The sequence below is a fragment of the Scyliorhinus torazame genome, chromosome 23 (genome assembly GCF_047496885.1).
Source record: "Scyliorhinus torazame isolate Kashiwa2021f chromosome 23, sScyTor2.1, whole genome shotgun sequence".
Lineage (NCBI taxonomy): Eukaryota > Metazoa > Chordata > Chondrichthyes > Carcharhiniformes > Scyliorhinidae > Scyliorhinus > Scyliorhinus torazame.
Window position 1 is genome coordinate 28,351,503 of NC_092729.1, and position 19,577 is coordinate 28,371,079.

The 19,577-nt window shown below is 44.2% G+C and overlaps 1 long non-coding RNA gene across 2 annotated transcripts; it reads left to right on the plus strand.

Annotated features, from left to right (window-relative positions):
- The first annotated feature begins 4,269 nt into the window (after positions 1-4,269).
- On the plus strand, positions 4,270-19,253 carry LOC140399721 (uncharacterized). Of its 2 annotated transcripts, XR_011937815.1 has the most exons (3): positions 4,270-4,502; positions 8,129-8,272; positions 19,118-19,253. It is a non-coding gene; the product is annotated as an uncharacterized lncRNA (long non-coding RNA). The 2 variants fall into 2 exon arrangements; XR_011937814.1 differs by lacking the exon at positions 19,118-19,253 and having other exon boundaries at positions 8,129-8,569.
- Positions 19,254-19,577: the final 324 nt, after the last annotated feature.

Here is a 19,577-nt window from a genome sequence, read left to right on the forward strand (position 1 = left end):
GGGATGGGTTGTTGAAATTATACAGCGCTTTGGTGAGGCCCCACCTAGACTAATGTGTGGAATGTTGGTCTCCTATTCTGAGGAAGGGCGTTCTGGCTCTCGAGGGAGCGCAGGTTTACCAGACTGATTCCAGGGGTGGCATGTCATATGAGGAGAGATTGGCTAGGTTGGGACTGTTCTCGCTGGAGTTCAGAAGAATGAAGGGTGTATCTCATCGAGACTTACAGAATTCTAAAAGGACTAGGCAGAGTAGACGGAGGAAGATGTTCCCGATTGTGGGTGCGCCCAGATCACGGGGTCACATTCTGAGGATTCAGGGTAAACCATTTCGGACAGAGATGAGAAGACATTTATTCACCCAAAGATTGGTGAGCTCGTCGAATTAATTACCACAGGAAGCAGTTGATGCGAAAACGTTGAATATATTCACGAGGGGGGCTATATTTAGCACTTGGGGAGAATGGGACCAAAGTTTATGAGGATAAAGCAGGATTAGGCTATTAAATTGGATGATCAGCCATGATCGCGATAAATGGCGGAGCAGGCTCGAAGGGCCAAAAGGCATCCTCCTGCTCCTATCGTCTATACCTCTTTGTATCTAGTCCCCTAGCTGTCTCATGTTACTGGTATGTGTTGTATTACTGTGTCTCCTAGTCATCCGGATCTGTATTTTTCCATGATTGCTGTATTTATCTTTACTTTTTGAAGACCTTTACTTTCATATTTTCCTCTTAATTGTCTTTCAAACGTAGGTTTAAAAATGATATTTCTTCACGTTATTTAAACTTATTCGGAGCCGAGAGATGGATTTCCAATAGGAAAATGAACTCAGAAGATCAGGAGCAACACATGTAAATTATTCAAATATATTAGATCTATTTGCAAGTTGACACAGCAGCCTCACTTACAGAGACAGCGTGTTAAAGGTAATATTCTCTGCAGATAAATACCCACTGCGTTCTGGGATAATGAAGTCAAAAGATCCCACATCCTCTGAAATAAATGGTATTCCCCTCGTTGCAGAACTTAAAGACAGCCCCTTATTCTGAGACTGTTTCTTCTAGTAAGTGTCTCCCGGGTTACTGCCTGTTCCGAAACGTGCATATGTCACTGAAATAGGAATAGTTAACATTTCCATAAAGCATTAGAGCAGAAGGACAGTGCCCAGCTTATGGCATTCTTAATCTGCTTTATACAGACATAGAGAGTATGAACGGTCTATTGAATGTACCCCAGCCAGAAATTTAACTTGCGGGTTCCACCATGGCCGCCATAATAGGGGCCTGGCTGCAAAATGGTAATAGCTGTAAATGATGACAAACCAGGAGTAAAATACAAAGAAATGCAGCATGAAACTACACCCTCAAGGAATATTAGTCTCACGACAGGAAGCTTTTACTATTAAGTTGTATAAAGGAGAGAGGTCAGAAGAGAATCCCTTCCTTGTTAACTGATAAATGTGTTAATGAAAATAAGGAAATGACAGACTTGCTGAAGAATGACTTTGGTTCATTATTTACAATAGAGGAAGAGTTCAAAATGCCAGAGATACGAGGAAATATATTATTGATTCTGAACCAGGGACTGTACAAATGTCATACTATCAGGGTGTCAATGGCCTATAAATGAATAGTGTTCGAGTGTGAGAGTTCAACAGTAACAAAATTCGAACTAGAGGGTCTTCATATAAGTAGATGGCAACATTACAAAAATCTGACCTACAATCTTCCAAATTTCTCTGGATTTGAGAAACATCCCTTTGGATTGGACAATTACACATGTCGCTCTGTAATTTAAGCGGCGTGACAGAGAGAAAAGGGTGAATTTGTGCCGCTTTTCGGAACATTTGTGACGGGGAAATGAATGGTGTTCACCCTCAAGGACAGGGTGTGTGAACAGGTTTAAATGTCCCAGCTGATAAGAACGAGCGAGCGTGGATTTGTAAAGTTTATTTATGGGTGATTCAGGGTAATCCATTTCGGACAGAGATAGGGAGGCATTTCTTCACACAACGAGTGTTGAGCCTGTTGGATTCATTACCACAGGAAGCATTTGATGCTAAAACATTGAAGATATACAAGAGGAGGCTGGAAGTAGCACTTGGGGAGAATGGGAACAAAGACTATGAGGAGAAAACAGGACTAGGCTATTGAGTTGGATGATCAGTCCTGATCGTGATGAATGGCGGAGCAGGCTCGAAGGGCCAGAAGGCCTCATCACCTTTCTTCTATGTATCTATGTCTGCACTAGAGCCAATCAACCGAAACATCTTTGGAATGTGGGAGGACAGCGGAGCACGCAAAGGAATACCACGCAGGCAGGGAGAAAATGTGCAAACAGACAGTTTCCCGAACTCGGAATCGAGCCCGGGCTTCTGGTACGTTTAGGTGGCAGTTCTAACCACTGTGTTAATTTGCCGCCCCCTCGTCCTTCTAGTTCCCCAACTCGCTTAAATCTAGGACACTCTTTCTGTACCTTTAACACCAATTCCCCAGCTTACTAATGTAAGTGATACTTTTTTTCTGTAAATGTTCACCCTTGCACGCCAGCTCGTTAATATACAAGATGCTTATTCTGCCACATTGTCCGATTGTCCTCCAGCTAGATTATATACATGACCTATTTTCTGTAAGTGTATCTCCTATGTAATCAGCTGGCTGATATAAATAATGTTTTATTCTATTGCTGGCTTCTTAATATTGTGGAGCTGTCTCCTCGTTCCTCAGCTAGCTTACATACAGGACCCGTTTTCTATAACTGTGTCTTCTAGTTCCTCAGCTAGCTTATATACAGGACCATTATTCTGTAACTGACCATTGTTCTGTAACTGTATCTCCTAGTTCCTCAAATCACGTGTATACATGACCCTTGTTCAGTAACTGTGTCTCCTAGATCCACAGCTAACATTTAAACATGACCCTTATCCTGCACCTGGGTTCGGCAGTTTTCCAGCTCACTTCTATACATGGCCCTTATTCTGTAACTGTGTCTCCTAGTTCCCCAGCTAGCTTATATACATGACCTGTTTTCTATAACTGTGTCTCCTAGTTTGTCGGCTAGCTTATATACATGACCCTTATCCTGTTCCTGGGTCCGCCAGTTCCCCAACGAGCTTCTATGCATAAGGCTCATTCGGAATCTGTGTCTGTAATTTCCACAGCGAGTTTTCACACATGACCCTTATTCTGTAACTGTGTATCCCAGTTCCGTAGCTATCTCATATTACTGACATTGGTTCTATTACTGTGTCTCCTAGACCTCCGGCTCCGTATTTTTCCCTGATTATTATATTTACCATCAATTATTTCAGAGCGGTTCTTTCATATAATCCTCTCAATTGTCTACCAACATTAGATTTTAAAATGATATTTGATATTTAAACTTACTCGCAGCCTCCTTCACCCGAGAGATGGAAAACCCTAAGGGAAATGAACTCATGAAAAGATCAGGAGAAACACAAGCAAATTATTCAAATGTATGAGATCTATTTGCAAGTTGACGCAGCAGCCTCAGTTACAGAGGCAGCCTGTTAAAGATAATATTCTCTGCAGATTAGTGTGCACAGTGTTCTGAGATAGAGAATTCAAAAGATTCGAAATCTTCGGAAGTAAATAATATTCCCCCCGTTATGGACTTCAATTGCCTCCCCGGAGACTGTATCTTCTTGTACTAGACTCAAGGGTCAGTGTCAATACAGAAACGTGGATATGTCACTGAAATAGGTGCAGTTAACATTTGCGTAAAACATTAGAGCAGAAGGACAGGTTCCAGCTTGTGGCATTATTGATATTCTTTGTCCATAAAAGCAGAGTATGAACAATCGATTGAATGGTCCCCAGCCGCAAATTTAATTTTTGGGTTACGCCATGGCCGCCATAACAGAGGCATGGTTGCAAGATGGTAAATATCAGTAAATGGTGACAATGCAAGAGTCGAGTACAAGAAATGGGGGGGGCGTGAAAGTACACCCACGTGGTATTAAAATCATTCACGGACACTCGTTCAATAGGTAGGAAAAGGGGCGTGGAGGTAATGTACACGTTTAGGGAGTTAGGCTGGAATTTAAAAGCCAGGACAGACAGAGTTGTCATCTCTGGTTTGTTGCCGGTGCCACGTGATAGCGAGGCTAGGAATAGGGAGAGAGTGCAGTTGAACACTTGGCTGCAGGAATGATGTAGGAGGGAGGGCTTCAGGTATTTGGATAATTGGAGCGCATTCTGGGGAAGTTGGGACCTGTACAAGCAGGACGGGTTGCATCTGAACCAGAGGGGCACCAATATCCTCGGAGGGAGGTTTTCTAGTACTCTTCGGGAGGGCTTAAACTAATTTGGCAGGGGAATGGGAAACGGATTTGTAGTCCAGCAACTAAGGTAGCCGATATTCAGGACGCCAAAGCATGTAGTGAGGCAGTGGGGAAGGGAACACTGACAAAGGAGAGTACTTGCAGGCACGGAGATGGGTTGAAGTGTGTATACTTCAACGCAAGAAGCATCAGGAATAAGGTGGGTGAACTTAAGGCATTGATCGGTACTTGGGACTGCGATGTGGTGGCCATCACGGAAACTTGGATAGAAGAGGGGCAGAAGTGGTTGTTGGAGGTCCCTGGTTATAGATGTTTCAATAAGATTAGGGAGAGTGGTAAAAGAGGTGGGGGTGGCATTATTCATTAGAGATAGTATAACAGTTGCAGAAAGGCAGTTCGAGGAGTATCACCCTTTTGAGGTAGTATGGGTTGAAGTCAGAAATAGGAAAGGAGTAGTCACATTGTTAGGAGTTTACTATAGGCCCCCCAATAGTAGCAGAGATGTGGAGGAACAGATTGGGAAACAGATTTTGGAAAGGTGCAGAAGTCATAGGGTAGTAGCCATGGGCGACTTTAACTTCCCAAATATTGAGTGGAAACACTTTAGATCAAATAGTTTGGATGGGGTGGTGTTTGTGCAGCGTGTCCAGGAAGCTTTTCTAACACAGTATGTAGATTGTCCGACCAGAGGAGGGGCAATATTGGATTTCGAACTGGGTAATGAACCAGGGCAAGTGATAGATTTGTTAGTGGGGGGAGCATTTTGGAGATAGTGACCACAATTCTGTGACTTTCACTTTAGTAATGGAGAGGGATAGGTACGTGCAACAGGGCAAGGTTTACAATTGGGGGAAGGGTAAATACGATGTTGTCAGACAAGAATTGAAGTGCATAAGTTGGGAACATAGGCTGTCAGGGGAGGACACATGTGAAATGTGGAACTTGTTCAAGGAACAGGTGCTACGTGACCTTGATATGTATGTCCCTGTCAGGCAGGGAAGAGATGGTCGAGTGAGGGAACCATGGTTGACAAGAGAGGTTGAATGCCTTGATAAGAGGAAAAAGGAGACTTATGTAAGGCTGAGGAAACAAGGTTCAGACAGGGCATTGGAGGGATACAAGATAGCCAGGAGGGAACTGAAGAAAGGGATTAGGAGAGCTAAGAGAGGGCATGAACAATCTTTGGCGGGTAGGATCAAGGAAAACCCCAAGGCCTTTTACACATATGTGAGAAATATGAGAATGACTAGAGCGAGGGTAGGTCCGATCAAGGACAGTAGCGGGAGATTGTGTATTGAGTCTGAAGAGATAGGAGAGGTCTTGAACGAGTACTTTTCTTCTGTATTTACAAATGAGAGTGGCGATATTGTTGGAGAGGACAGTGTGAAACAGATTGGTAAGCTCGAGGAAATACTTGTTAGGAAGGAAGATGTGTTGGGCATTTTGAAAAACTTGAGGATAGACAAGTCCCCCGGGCCTGACGGGATATATCCAAGGATTCTATGGGAAGCAAGAGATGAAGTTGCAGAGCCGTTGGCAATGATCTTTTCGTCCTCACTGTCAACGGGGGTGGTACCAGGGGATTGGAGAGTGGCGAATGTCGTGCCACTTTTCAAAAAAGGGACTAGGGATAACCCTGGGAATTACAGGCCAGTTAGTCTTACTTCGGTGGTAGGCAAGGTAATGGAAAGGGTACTGAAGGATAGGATTTCTGAGCATCTGGAAAGACACTGCTTGATTAGGGATAGTCAGCACGGATTTGTGAGGGGTAGGTCTTGCCTTACAAGTCTTATTGAATTCTTTGAGGAGGTGACCAAGCATGTGGATGAAGGTAAAGCAGTGGATGTAGTGTACATGGATTTTGGTAAGGCATTTGATAAGGTTCCCCATGGTAGGCTTATGCAGAAAGTAAGGAGGCATGGGATAGTGGGAAATCTGGCCAGTTGGATAACGAACTGGCTAACCGATAGAAGTCAGAGAGTGGTGGTGGATGGCAAATATTCAGCCTGAATCCCAGTTACCAGTGGCGTACCGCAGGGATCAGTTCTGGGTCCTCTGCTGTTTGTGATTTTCATTAATGACTTGAATGAGGGAGTTGAAGGGTGGGTCAGTAAATTTGCAGACGATACGAAGATTGGTGGAGTTGTGGATAGTGAGGAGGGCTGTTGTCGGCTGCAAAGAGACATAGATAGGATGAAGAGCTGGGTTGAGAAGTGGCAGATGGAGTTTAATCCTGAAAAGTGTGAGGTTGTCCATTTTGGAAGGACAAATATGAAGGCGGAATACAGGGTTAACGGTCGAGTTCTTGGCAATGTGGAGGAGCAGAGAGATCTTGGGGTCTATGTTCATACATCTTTGAAAGTTGCCACTCAAGTGGATAGAGCTGTGAAGAAGGCCTATGGTGTGCTCGCGTTCATTAACAGAGGGATTGAATTTAAGAGCCGTGAGGTGATGATGCAGCTGTACAAAACTTTGGTAAGGCCACATTTGGACTACTGTGTACAGTTCTGGTCGCCTCATTTTAGGAAGGATGTGGAAGCTTTGGAAAAGGTGCAAAAGAGATTTACCAGGATGTTGCCTGGAATGGAGAGTAGGTCTTACGAGGAAAGGTTGAGGGTGCTCGGCCTTTTCTCAATAGAACGGAGAAGGATGAGGGGCGACTTGATAGAGGTTTATAAGATGATCAGGGGAACAGATAGAGTAGACAGTCAGAGACTTTTTCCCCGGGTGGAACAAACCATTACAAGGGGACATAAATTTAAGGTGAAAGGTGGAAGATTTAGGAGGGATATCAGAGGTAGGTTCTTTACCCAGAGAGTAGTGGGGGCATGAAATGCACTGCCTGTGGAAGTAGTTGAGTCAGAAACATTAGGGACCTTCAAGCAGCTATTGGATAGGTACATGGATTACGGTAAAATGATATAGTGTAGATTTATTTGTTCTTATGGGCAGCACGGTAGCATTGTGGATAGCACAATGCTTCACAGCTCCAGGGTCCCAGGTTCGATTCCGGCTTGGGTCACTGTCTGTGCGGAGTCTGCACATCCTCCCCGTGTCTGCGTGGGTTTCCTCCGGGTGCTCCGGTTTCCTCCCACAGTCCAAAGATGTGCAGCTTAGGTGAATTGGCCAATGATAAATTGCCCTTCATGTCCAAAATTGCCCTTGGTGTTGGGTGGAGGTGTTGGGTTTGGGTGGGGTGCTCTTTCCGGGGGCCGGTGCGGACTCGAGGGGCCGGGTGGCCTCCTTCTGCACTGTAAATTCAATGATAATCTATGATTAATCTAGGACAAAGGTTCGGCACAACATCGTGGGCCGAAGGGCTGTTCTGTGCTGTATTTTCTATGTTCTATGTTCTATGTTCAATACAATTGTATAAAGGTTGTGACCAGGATCATGGTTTGCACTTGGTAACTGTTAAAAGTACAGTTGTCATGTAAAATAATTAAAAGACAGACATGATGAAGAATTACTTTGTTTCGGTATTTACAATAGAGGATGAGTTCAAAATGACAGAGATACGAGGAAAGATATTACTGAAACATGGCTGGGGACTGAACACAATTTACACTATCAGGGCGTCAATGGCGGAGAAATGAATGGTGTTAGAGTGTTAGAGAGATCCACAGGAACAGAATTCCAATTACAGGGTCTCCATATGATTAGATGGGATCATTACATATATCTGAACTACAATGTTTAAAAGATCTTTGGATTTGAGAACTATGCATTTAGATTGGACAATTACACACGTCGCTGTGCGATTTAAGCGACGTGGCACAGATTAAAAAACTGAATTTGTGCCTCTTATCGGAACATCTGATACAGGAAAATGAGTGGAGTTCAGCCTGAAGTACCGGGTGTGTGAACAGGTTTAACCGTTCCAACTGAGCAGCGAGCGAGCGAGCGTGGATTTGCAAAGGTTACTCATGGGTAATGAAGATGATGCAAATGTTTTCAAGCAGGACAGAGGTACTGGACAGGTGACTGAATGCGGACGTTTTTCATATGGAGTGAAATAAATAATTTGACCATCTAGCTTCCAGACATGTCACTGAATCTATACCTTTTTCGGCTACGTCTTCACTCTGTTCTTTACATGATCCCTATTCTTTAACTATCTCTACTAGATCCCAGATAGCCTATATAAATGGCCATCAGTCTTATGCATCGCCTGTTCTCGAGCTGGGTTATATACTTGAACATAATTCTGTAACTGTGCCTTATCGTGCCCCAGCGAGCTCAAATAAATAACCCTTGTTTTGTGAACATGTCTCCGAGTTCACTAGCTGGATTATATACATGATCATTAGTCTGTAACCGGGTGTCCTTGTTCTCTTCTAGCTTACACGCGTGGCCCTTATTCTGTAATTGTGTCTCCTCGTTCCACAGCCAACTTATATACATGACCATTATTCTGTCGCGGTGTCTCGTCGTTCCCCAGCCAACCTATCCACATGTTCCTTATTGTGCAACTACGTCTCTATTTTTCCAGCGAACTAATATACATGATAATTATTATTTAACTGTGACTGATCGTTCCCTGGCTAGCTTATATACATGGTGATTCTTATTCGGATAGTGTGTCCTGGATCGCCAGCTCGCTTATACACATGGTTCATATTCTGCAACTGTGTCTCCGGGTTTCGTAGCTAGCTCATATCAATTGCATTTTTTCTGTTCCTGTTTCTCAGAATTTAGGCTGTACAGATAGAAACCCAATCACATAAAAAAATGGAATATAACATGGAAGGAATACCTTCTGCACAATTTAAATGGGAGATAGAACGATATTAATCACCGAAACACAAAGCAAATCCTGATCCTGTCAGAAAGTTTGGTATTGATGGAATTTGGTTGTGGAAGAAAGGAGAGGTCCGGCCCACAAAAGGGCATCAAATTGCGCAGCGATTCAATGGAGAAAAAGGTAGAAAGCAAAATAAGCAACGCCCCACGTCAAACAGTCCCAGTAAGGCAGTTGATTTCGGCCTCGGCGATTGTGGGTTCCTCTGTGGGGTGGAGTGAATGTTGGTCCGGAAGTTCGTTTTGACAGAGTCAGCGAACTGCCTTAGATCGTCTTCAGATATGGATGTTTTTTTCAGAGGTCATAGCTCAATATTGAGGATTTCTTGGTGTAAAGTAGCTGTTTGATATATTGGAGTGTGTCTGTGGTCATTAATATGTCTCCAGAAAATGTAACTCTGAACAGCAGATGATGTCATGGAACAGATACTGAAGCTGCTCTGCGTTTAGGTTTTCAACCAATCCTGGCAGCTTCTGATCAGCATTCTTCTCACTCTGACACTGTCTTTCCACTGACACAAACCAAAGCAATGTTTCTCCCGAGCTGTGACCAAACCCAACACTGAGGGAACAAGGTCACCTCCGCTTGTCAGGCAAATATTGTCCCTTTAACACCTGTCTTCTGTTTACCCTACAGCCGTAACACAATCACTACTTTGAAATGGCAACTGACAAAATGTAAAACTGGATTGAGAGATTTATGTTAGGAGATTAAGGAATATGGAAGCAACTGGAGTTAATCTATTAACCGACAGCCGGAATTAAAAGAAACTGGAGATCACTGCTCAGAATCCACATGAAATCCTGCCCCAGCCCACAGCCACGTCCAACAGTCATTATACTCAAAGCATTTCTCATCGTCCTCAGATATGGATGTTTTTTCAGAGGTCATAGATCACTTTAGAGTATTTCTTGGTGTATAGTAGCTGTTTGATATACTGCAGTGTATCTGTGGTCTCTAACATGTCTCCTGAAAATGTAATTCTAAACAGAAGATGATGTCAGGGAACAGATGCTGAAGTTGCTCTGTGACATGTGTCAGCAGAACACATGGTAGTTGCTGATGATATTCATTTTCCTGCGGAATAGACCAGATCATTCTCAGCGTATTCCATCAATGTTAAATATCAGGAAGTTTGGTTCATTGCAATGATCCCTGCGGTTCCCTCAGAAATGATCGAAAGTGTTGCTCCTATAACCTATCTCCCATTCTCCTCCCCTCTCTCGTCCTCAACTCTCTCTTTTATCCTTCAGTCCTCCACTTTCTCTGTCTCTCCTTCAGCATTAGAAACGCCAGAGGAATGAAGAGAGCAGTTACCACTTTAAACTCGATCATAAATGAAAAGATAAAGACGAATCTCCATACTATATTATTGAGGCAATAGTAATGAATATATTAAACTATTGTAACTATTTCTCCTGACTAAGTGACACAACTGGAGGTCTCCCTTTTTGAATAACGGAGTGACCTGAGCTGCCCTCCAATCTGCAGGTACAGTTCCAGAGTCTATAGAATCCCGGAAGATGACCACCAATGCATCCATTATTTCCAGAGCCACGTCCTTACGCACTCTGGGATGCAGATTCTCAAGCCCCGGTAATTTATTTACTTTCAGTCCCAACAGTTTTCCCAGCACCATTTCTCTACCAATGTTGATCTCCCTCAGTACTTCCCTCTCACTATCCCTTTCATTCATCAACATTTCTGGGATCTGATTTGTGTTCTCATTTGTGAATACCCGTTTGCTTTGACCCATTATTTAAACGTAGCAATCATTACTAGCTTATGTATTTGTTACCGCGTCACCGCCCCCCCTCCCCCTCCACCCCCAAACAAAGCTCAAAATCATCCACCCAATGAATTAGTAAATTCGGCCAGGGTCACTCTATGAGCCTGGTATATGCCAGTTCTCCTTTATGATTGTATCGGTCAATGCGCTTCCGAGCACATATCAAGCACTTTTCAATATAATGCTTTATATATTTCCCAAAATATGCCTCCAACATCAGTTTTTCATTCTTTCTACGGTTGTTGCTATTGCATGATGTTCTAAATCCTCAATAAATCGATAAATTACCAGTTTCGATCTAGGGTTGGAAATATGTATCGTCCGTCTTGAAGAACTCGTTCGTCTAACTGATGTCTAACATGCTCTTGTGCTTCTTTAAGGGTGATGAGAACGGGTTTGATACCTCTCTAATCTGTTTCAAATCAACGCTTACCTTTGGAATTGAATAAGTCGCTCACTTTGATGCTGACGTACCTGGACAATGTGTAGGTTCAGTCGGCAGTTAGGAAGGCAAATGCAAAGTTACCATTCATGTCAAGAGGGGTAGAATACAGGACCAGGGCTGCATTTATGTGGCTGTATAATGCTCTGGTCAGGCCCCATTTGGAGTAATGTGAGCAGTTCTGGGCCCCGTATCTAAGGAACGATGTGCTGGCCTTGGAAAGGGTCCAAAGAAGGTTCACAAGTATTATCTCAGGATTGAAGAAATTGTCATATGAGGAACGGTTGATGACTCTGGGTCTGTACTCACAGGAGTTTAGAAGGATGAGGCGAATCTTATTGAAACTTACAGGATACTGCCTGGATACAGCGGACGTGGTGAGGATGTTTCCACTTGGAGGAAAATCTAGAACCAGAGTACACCAACTCAGACTAAAGGGACGAACATTTGAAACTGAGATGGAGAGGGATTTCCTCAGCCAGACGGTGGTGAATCTGTGGAATTCTTTACCGCAGAAGGCTGTGGAGTCCAAATCATTGAGTTCCTTTAAGGCAGAATTAAATAGGTTCTTGATTAATAAGGGGATCAGGGGTTATGGGGAGATGGCAGGAGTATTGGGATGAGAAACTATCAGCCATGATTTAATGGCGGACAGACTCGATGTTCCGAAAGGCCTTATTCTGCTCCTTTGTCTTCTGGCCTTATGGACAACACACTGGCCTCTTGCTTTGCTAACTGATCTGCACTTAGATTGCCTGATGGGGAGGGCCAATGGCGAGTCATTGCCTTAATTACCCCACTTTGATGCCCTTGGGCGTTCTTGATTGCATATTTTGTTAATGTGGTTGACGGGAGAGGCTGTTCATCGGTTAACACAAATCCTCCAGCTTCCAATATCGGCGAACAGTCAGTCAGTACTTGAGAAACATACATGCTGTCTGAAAGAATGTCATGTGGTGGGGGTGGGGGGGGGGTAATATTCCGGGAAGGTGACGACAAATGTTACTGCTGTTCATTAGACAGTCTGAGCGCTGATGTCACTGGATAGGTTCGATGTTCTTACCTCCAGCACCTGCCCCTGATTGTTCTCCATATGATTGCAACATCCGGATTCCCTCACTCCATCATCAATCGAGGATCCGCCTATACAATGTGTGAGTGGGTTTTTGTGTCTGTCTACTGTTCTCTGGTTTCTAATGTGCTATTCGGTACCACCCCTGCTTTGTTTTGGCAGAATCGGCCCCTTGGGACTAGGTGCTGCCACAAAGTGGTATTCTAGCGCTTCCCCGGCATTACTGATGTCTACAAGGAAAGTGGGTACAAGACTTCTGTTAACGGGAGTGGCCTAACCTTATCACGTTAACTCTCATCGGGCATTGTGATTCTGTCTAATAACTCCATCTTTTATTCGTCCATCTAATAATAACTGGAGGGGTGTCAGTTCTGCTAAAATAGTTCGTGGATTGAGGCCAAATATATAGGTAAAAAGTTGGATTGGCCCGGAAACTGCCAGTCCGTGGCATTCAAATGTGGAATATTCCTGTTGTGTCGGACGTAAGGGTGAGGACGCAGACGCAGCCGGTCCCAGCCTCCCGGGCCTTTGCTGTACTAGACCGGCAGAGATAGTAGCGTCCATCGCCGCTACGTGAATGTCAAAATGCAATTCTGGATTCCATGTCTGTACGGCTGGCGCCTTTTTAGTTCAGGAATGACCTGTGTGAACAGCACTGTCCCAGTCCAAGGGGTGTTCTTTGTTTGGTAAATAAAACAATGGTGAAGATCTTTGTTCCAACACTGTCCAAATGGTTCAGACAATATCATAACAGTCCTAAAATACAATCTTAAGTGTTTTAAATCGGGGCTAATAGGAATTGTCAGTTAGTCTATAGCCTTTTCCTTTCTACCTCTCGTTTCACACAGATCACCATAGCGGCTATAATTGTCATCCGGCTTTTCATCATCCCAGAATTTTGGGTTAACTTTTTGTCCCAGGATGGCGGGGAGGCCTCGCGAATCATCGAGGATATCTCAGTGTTCCTCTCTCCTTACGTTTTGGAGGAGAAGGGCGTCTACATACTGAGCTAAAATGTCCGTTTCGGATTATGGGAATATTGTGAAATCCCTGCGGTCCACATATGCAGGTGCACTGTTGACCCAGGAAGGTGAAAGGAAATTTGTATTGGCGTTCCCGTCTTAAGGAAATTCACCAAAATCTATTCCTGATATCTAAAACAGTAACATTTCGGGCTTGTGTAGTTCGTTATTTCCAAACCTCGGATTGCCCACGACAGCGTGGAGGTCACAGGGGCTGTGTAAGTCAGTCTTCGGTCGTCGATAGTTAGGGGGTCAGGACACATCCGGCTTTTTTATTGAACAGATAGGTGAATTATTTGCTGAGACTACAGGAAGCTGGACACCCTGCCCCATTAATCCGGAAATTACTTTCGGCACATGTTCTCCTGATTGTTTGGGAAACCAACATGACTTCTGAGCTTTGGTCCAGCCCCTCACCAGCGACCTCTCCTGACATTCCGCACTGCCATAATTGAGTTGGGTAGAAACCGGCTCTTGATTCCAGAGCACATGTTACACCGAGCGATACCCTGACATTTTGCCCGGCTGAACGCGCAGTTGGCTCACGGTACACATTTGGTCCATGGATTTACACACATAAATCGTGGATGATGCTTTTAACTCTCCATCCATTTGTCAAACAATGCAATTTGCTGTTTTGCAGGATAAATTAAACTTTCTCATTGGATCGAAATCTAAGTTGTGTTCGGTCCTGGAGATAAATCATTCAAGATAGCAGAATGGAAAATAAATATGTCTTCCTATGTAAACTCCAAAGGGTCAGTTTCTGCACCTTGTTGCAAATGGCTGTTGAAACCGTTCAACATGATTTTCCTTTCAATGCACCATTCAATTCGGGGTGAGCTGCTGGTGTTAAGTGTGGTCCACTATCCCATAAATATTTGCTGGATGCCTCCTACCCAACGCTCACTAGGAAACGCCCTATATTCTCAAATTTGACGCTGCGGAACCACTCTGCAGAGGCCTGACACCGTCATTGAGTACATAGCGGGCGCGTGGGGTGATTGAGCCAGAAACCTACGCCTCTCCATACTATGGCGACTCTTCTTTCGTGCATATTGGCGCCATCCGAGCTGCTGCCGGCGCGTCCAAGGGCTGGTGAGTTTCCTCAGGACCTTGTGAATATTGGTTAGGTTCGCGAGGGTCTGGAAAAGAAGTGACGGAGTCGGTCACAATTACACCTCCGGCCGGTTGACGCTAATCCTGGTCTTTTCGGTGGTGCGGCATTTCTCCTGCTTGTGGGTCCACCACGGATCTTATCTGGACCGCGTATCTCGGGATAGGGAGGGGAATGCACCTTTATTAGTATCTCTCTGTGTCCTCCGTCATGTTTCCAGATAGCCCTGTGTCCCTGAATTGGAACAACAACATTTTGCCGTTTTGGGGGCGATCCCGGTGGCCTGAGCTTCCCTTTGCCGTGCTCGGGTTAAATGGTGAAGGAGCCAGGTCACAGTGTGTGTTGAGTCAGGAGGGTCAACAGATTCCCAAGCTTTCTGGCCATTTTGGGCTGCATGTGAGACGAACGCATTAGTCAATCTGGTATCATTTGTGGTGCGCATATCTTGTCACAAAGAATAATTGTTCCCGAATTGTTGATCTCTCGAAACTCACCACAGTTGGCATTACAGAGATTGCTACAGTGATTATCAGTCTCTCCTTTCTGGTTATTCTTGTTCACTGTACACACCTCAATTCCTCGGCGTCACTGTGATATCCATGGCTGATTGTTAGATTTTAGTCAATGTCTGATGAAAGTCCTGTCTCATTGAAAATAGTTATCTGCACCTGCTTTCTCACTGCTCGTTGTTATTATTCCCTGAAGGACATTAGTGAACCAGCTGGATTTTTACGACAATCGAAAAAGGTTTCATGACCACCAATCGGAATTTATTTCCAGATCTTTATTGCATTCAATCTCTCCGAATGCCCTGGTTGAATTCAAACCCAGACCCCAGAGCATTTCCCTGGATCGCTGAATTACTACTACCTGCTATTTTAGGGAGTGGAAATCGGATGAGTCTCCCTGGACCCAAATTGTTTCCCTTGAGGGATTCCATTTTCTGTAAAACGAGATTCCTTTCAAGGAGTTCTCCCATAATCTCTTTGGCAGCATCGCTTTGGCAACTGAGAGAGATCAGCGGCTCCAGACGGTGCGAGGGGAGAGATTGAAATCTGAGATTCGCAGCCTGGAATGTTACAACAATGGCTGTGAATGTGAGAACAATGGATTGGAATGATACAACAATGCTTCCGAATCTGACAACTGTGGGTAGGAATGTTCCATCAATGGATGAGAATCTGGAAACAATCCAAGTTGGCCAGAATCTGAGAACAAAAGACTGGAATGTTCCGACAGTAAACAGGGGTTTATTCGGCGCGCTTTACCAACTTTCTACATTTTATAAATGGATGTCATTGGAAAAACGGATCTATTTCACACTCCAGATCATTCAGGCGGGTTACTATCCCTTCCTTGCTGTTTTCGGTGTGCCTGGTCAGTAACTATATCTCTATTAATTTTACAATTCATTGTTTAACACGGGATTTTGTTTGATTGATATTTGGTTGTGAAAATGCATTTTGTGAAGTTCAATCTGAAACACCTTTACCTCTCCATCAATCTAATTTCACTGATCTGTCCAATGTCTGAGCCTTAAAATAATATAGTTCACAATCTCTGCAATTGCTTTCACATGGTGGAGAGTTCCGAACTCACGTCATTTCCAGTACCAAAACTGTATAATATCATCTCCAAAATATCACTTCACCAATTCTGACTTAGAGACCCCTTCACATATTCTCAAATGTGCCTTTGTTAAAGTCGGACTCGAGAACTCCAATGCCATCAGCGGAACACTTCAGATGACCAAACTCTGCAGCGCGCTGAAAATCCCTGCCTCTGTTCAATCGCCATTCTGATGCATGACGTGGAGATGCCGGCGTTGGACGGGAGTGGGCACAGTTAGAAATCTTGCAACACAAGGGTAAAGTCCAACAGTTCTGTTTCGAATCACTAGCTTTCGGAGTACAGCTCCTTCCTTAGGTCCTTCCTCACCTGTCGAAGGAGCTGCGCTGCGAGATAGTGATTCGAAACAACCTGTTGGACTTTAACCTGCTGTTTTTAGACTCTTTTCTGATGCAAGCATTGCGCACATATATTCCCTTTCGCGCTGCTCATTGACCTTTTCCACATGTCTGCAACATCTATCCACTGAAGGCTGTTCTTTCCACCTTTTTGACGTAAATTGACATATAAAGACATATCTTCATTGTGGCAATCTCCGGCGCACTCTGCCAACAGGAGCCTGCGCTGAGATTGTTACGAGAGTGCTTTAGAGCTGGGTCAAATACATCAAGTTCAAGTGGTGAGTTCTAACGGGATCTAAGGGGGTAACTAGCAATTAAACTGATCTTCAATTGAAAGCTAAATTAGCCCTCAAATCGGGTAATTGAAAGCTACTCGTTTGGCGAGTTGTATTCCTGAAACAGGATTCAGCTGAGTCACACTCAACTGTATCTGTTGGATTGTGCAACTGGTTTAATTCTGTTTCCAGAGCATTGGATATTGAGGCCGATAAACAGGGAAGACAATCAGTATTGTTTGTCTGCACTGTTTGGCAGTACTGTTTTTCTGCACTGTGAGTGCTACTTGGCAGGGCGAGAGTGCTTGGCAGTTGGGTGGAAAACACGGAGTTGGGTGAAATTGGCTGAAGGTGAAACGGAAATATCGGACGCAGAGCTGAGCAGGAGATTATCGAACAGACCTTGGGAATGTAAAGAGGTTTCATGATTCACTGACACATTCTTCCGACTTGAGGGACGGGGGGCATGAAGAGTGTCATCACAGGAAGGTGTGATTTCCTTGGCGAATAAGGAATCTGTTCAAATTTGAAAATCCATTTGAAATTTCTTGTTATATATTGTCTTCATATTGAGGTAATGGGGAAATATTAAAAATGCTTTAAATGTTAAAAAAATTTAAATTACATTTTAAAAATGAGAGCTTGAGGGGGGGGGGTGTTCTTCCGGCATGATATAAGAGCTGATGTGCCCCATTGTGGTATCTAGTGACCACATGTGTAGTAAGTGTTGGTTGCTCGAGGATCTCCGGCTCACAGTTGATGAGTTGGATTCTGAGTTTCAGGCGTTGCGACAGATCAGTGAGGGGGAGAGGTACCTTGTGTTCCAGGAGGTTGTCCCACCAATTAAGCGGCAATTTAGCATGGCCAATCCATCGATCCTGCACATCTTTTGGTTTTGGGGGCAAAACCCACGCAAACACAGGAAGGATGTGCGAACTCCACACAGAGAGCGTCCGAGAGATGGGATCGAACCTGGAACCTCGGCATCGTGAGGCAGTAATGCTAATCACTGTGCCACGTGCTGTTCTTTGTCAATGGTTTTACTGAAATCCATGAAAATGACATCCACCGCCCTCCCCTCATGAATCATCTTTGTCACCTCCTCAAAAAACCTTGAGCAACTTGGTGAGGTGCGACCTCGCCTTCACAAAACCATGCTGTCTATCTCAAATTTGCCCATTTCTTTCCAAATGAGGATCAATCCTGTCCCTGAAAATACTGTCCAATAATTTACCTACAGGCGACGCGAGGCTCAACGCTGTATAATTTCCTGGATTATCGCTGCTGCCTTTCTCAAACAGCGGTAACACGTCAGCTATTCTCCAGTCCTGTGGTATCTCACTAGTGGCCAATGAGGACACAAAGATGGCAGTTAATGCCCTAGCTATTTCCTCCCTTGCTTCCCTCAGTATTCTGGGGTAAACACATCCGGCCAAGGAGACGGATCTACTTTAATATATTTTAAAAGACCCAATACTTCCTCCTTTTTTATTTGAACATGGCCCAGACTATCCACACACCTCACCCAAGAATCGTCTTCCACAAAGTCCTTTTCTTGGTGAACACTGATGAAAAGTACTCACTTAGAACCCGTCACGTCCTCTGGTTCAACATATAGATACCCCACTCACCTTAACCGGTCCAATCCTTTTGCTGGTCAGCCTTTTTTTTCCGCACGAATTAGATGCTTTGGGATTCACGTAAATCTTCCTTGCCAAGTGATTTCATGATCATTCCTCGCCCTCCTAATTTCCCTCTTAATCACCTTCCTACTTTCTCTGCACTCCTCTATAAAGCATCGAGGTTTTCATCACAATGAATTCCCATCAGCCAATAGCGTCTGTGTCCTTTCCAAAGCAATCAACTAGGAATGTTACTGGATTCGGTGACATATTTCATACAATCATAGAATTCACTGTGCAGAAGGAGGCCATTCGGCCCATAGAGTCTGCACCGGCCTTGGAAAGAGCACGCTACCCAGACTCACGCCTTCAGCCTATCCCCGTAACCCAGTAATCCCACGAAACCATTTTGGACATTATGGTCAATTTAGAATTGCCAATATACCTAACCTGCACATCTTTGAGGAAAGTGCAGCATCCGGAGAATAAAATCCATGCTGACACGGAGAGAACGTCACGACTCCGCACAGACAGTAATCCAAGCCGGGAATCGAACCTGGGCCTGGAACTGTAAAAGAACAGTACCAACCACTGTATACCGTGCCGACATAATATTCGAACCGGATCAATAATCGTTCTGTCAAACTAACGTTTTTCTCTCCACCCAGATGCAGAATTTCACTGTTTATTTTGCTTCCCTCCAGCTAATGTAGCTACGATTGTGACCCTGACTCTTCGGAATTGTGGGCTCTCCAGATGTGTCACTCGCTACCTGCTGGCCATGGCAGCAGCAGATCTACTGGTCATTATTATCGATCTAATATTCAGACACATCCCGATTGTTTACTGGGAGCGGTTTTATTTCATGTGGTCTATGCCTGTGTGTAATATCCATGCTGTCTTTCTTTATGCAGCTACGGACTGTTCTGTCTGGTTTACTGTGTCTTTTACCTTTGATCGATTTGTTGCCATTTGTTGTCAGAAGCTGAGCAATAAATATTGCACTGAGAAAGTGGCGGCTGTGGTTCTCGGAACCGTGGCTGTGCTGAGCTGTTTCAAAAACATTTTTTGGTATTTCATGTTGTCAGACCGGTACACGATTAGAAACACACCCATCTTCTGTATTATAACATTCTCCACTCAAGTATCTCCTGTTTGGATAGC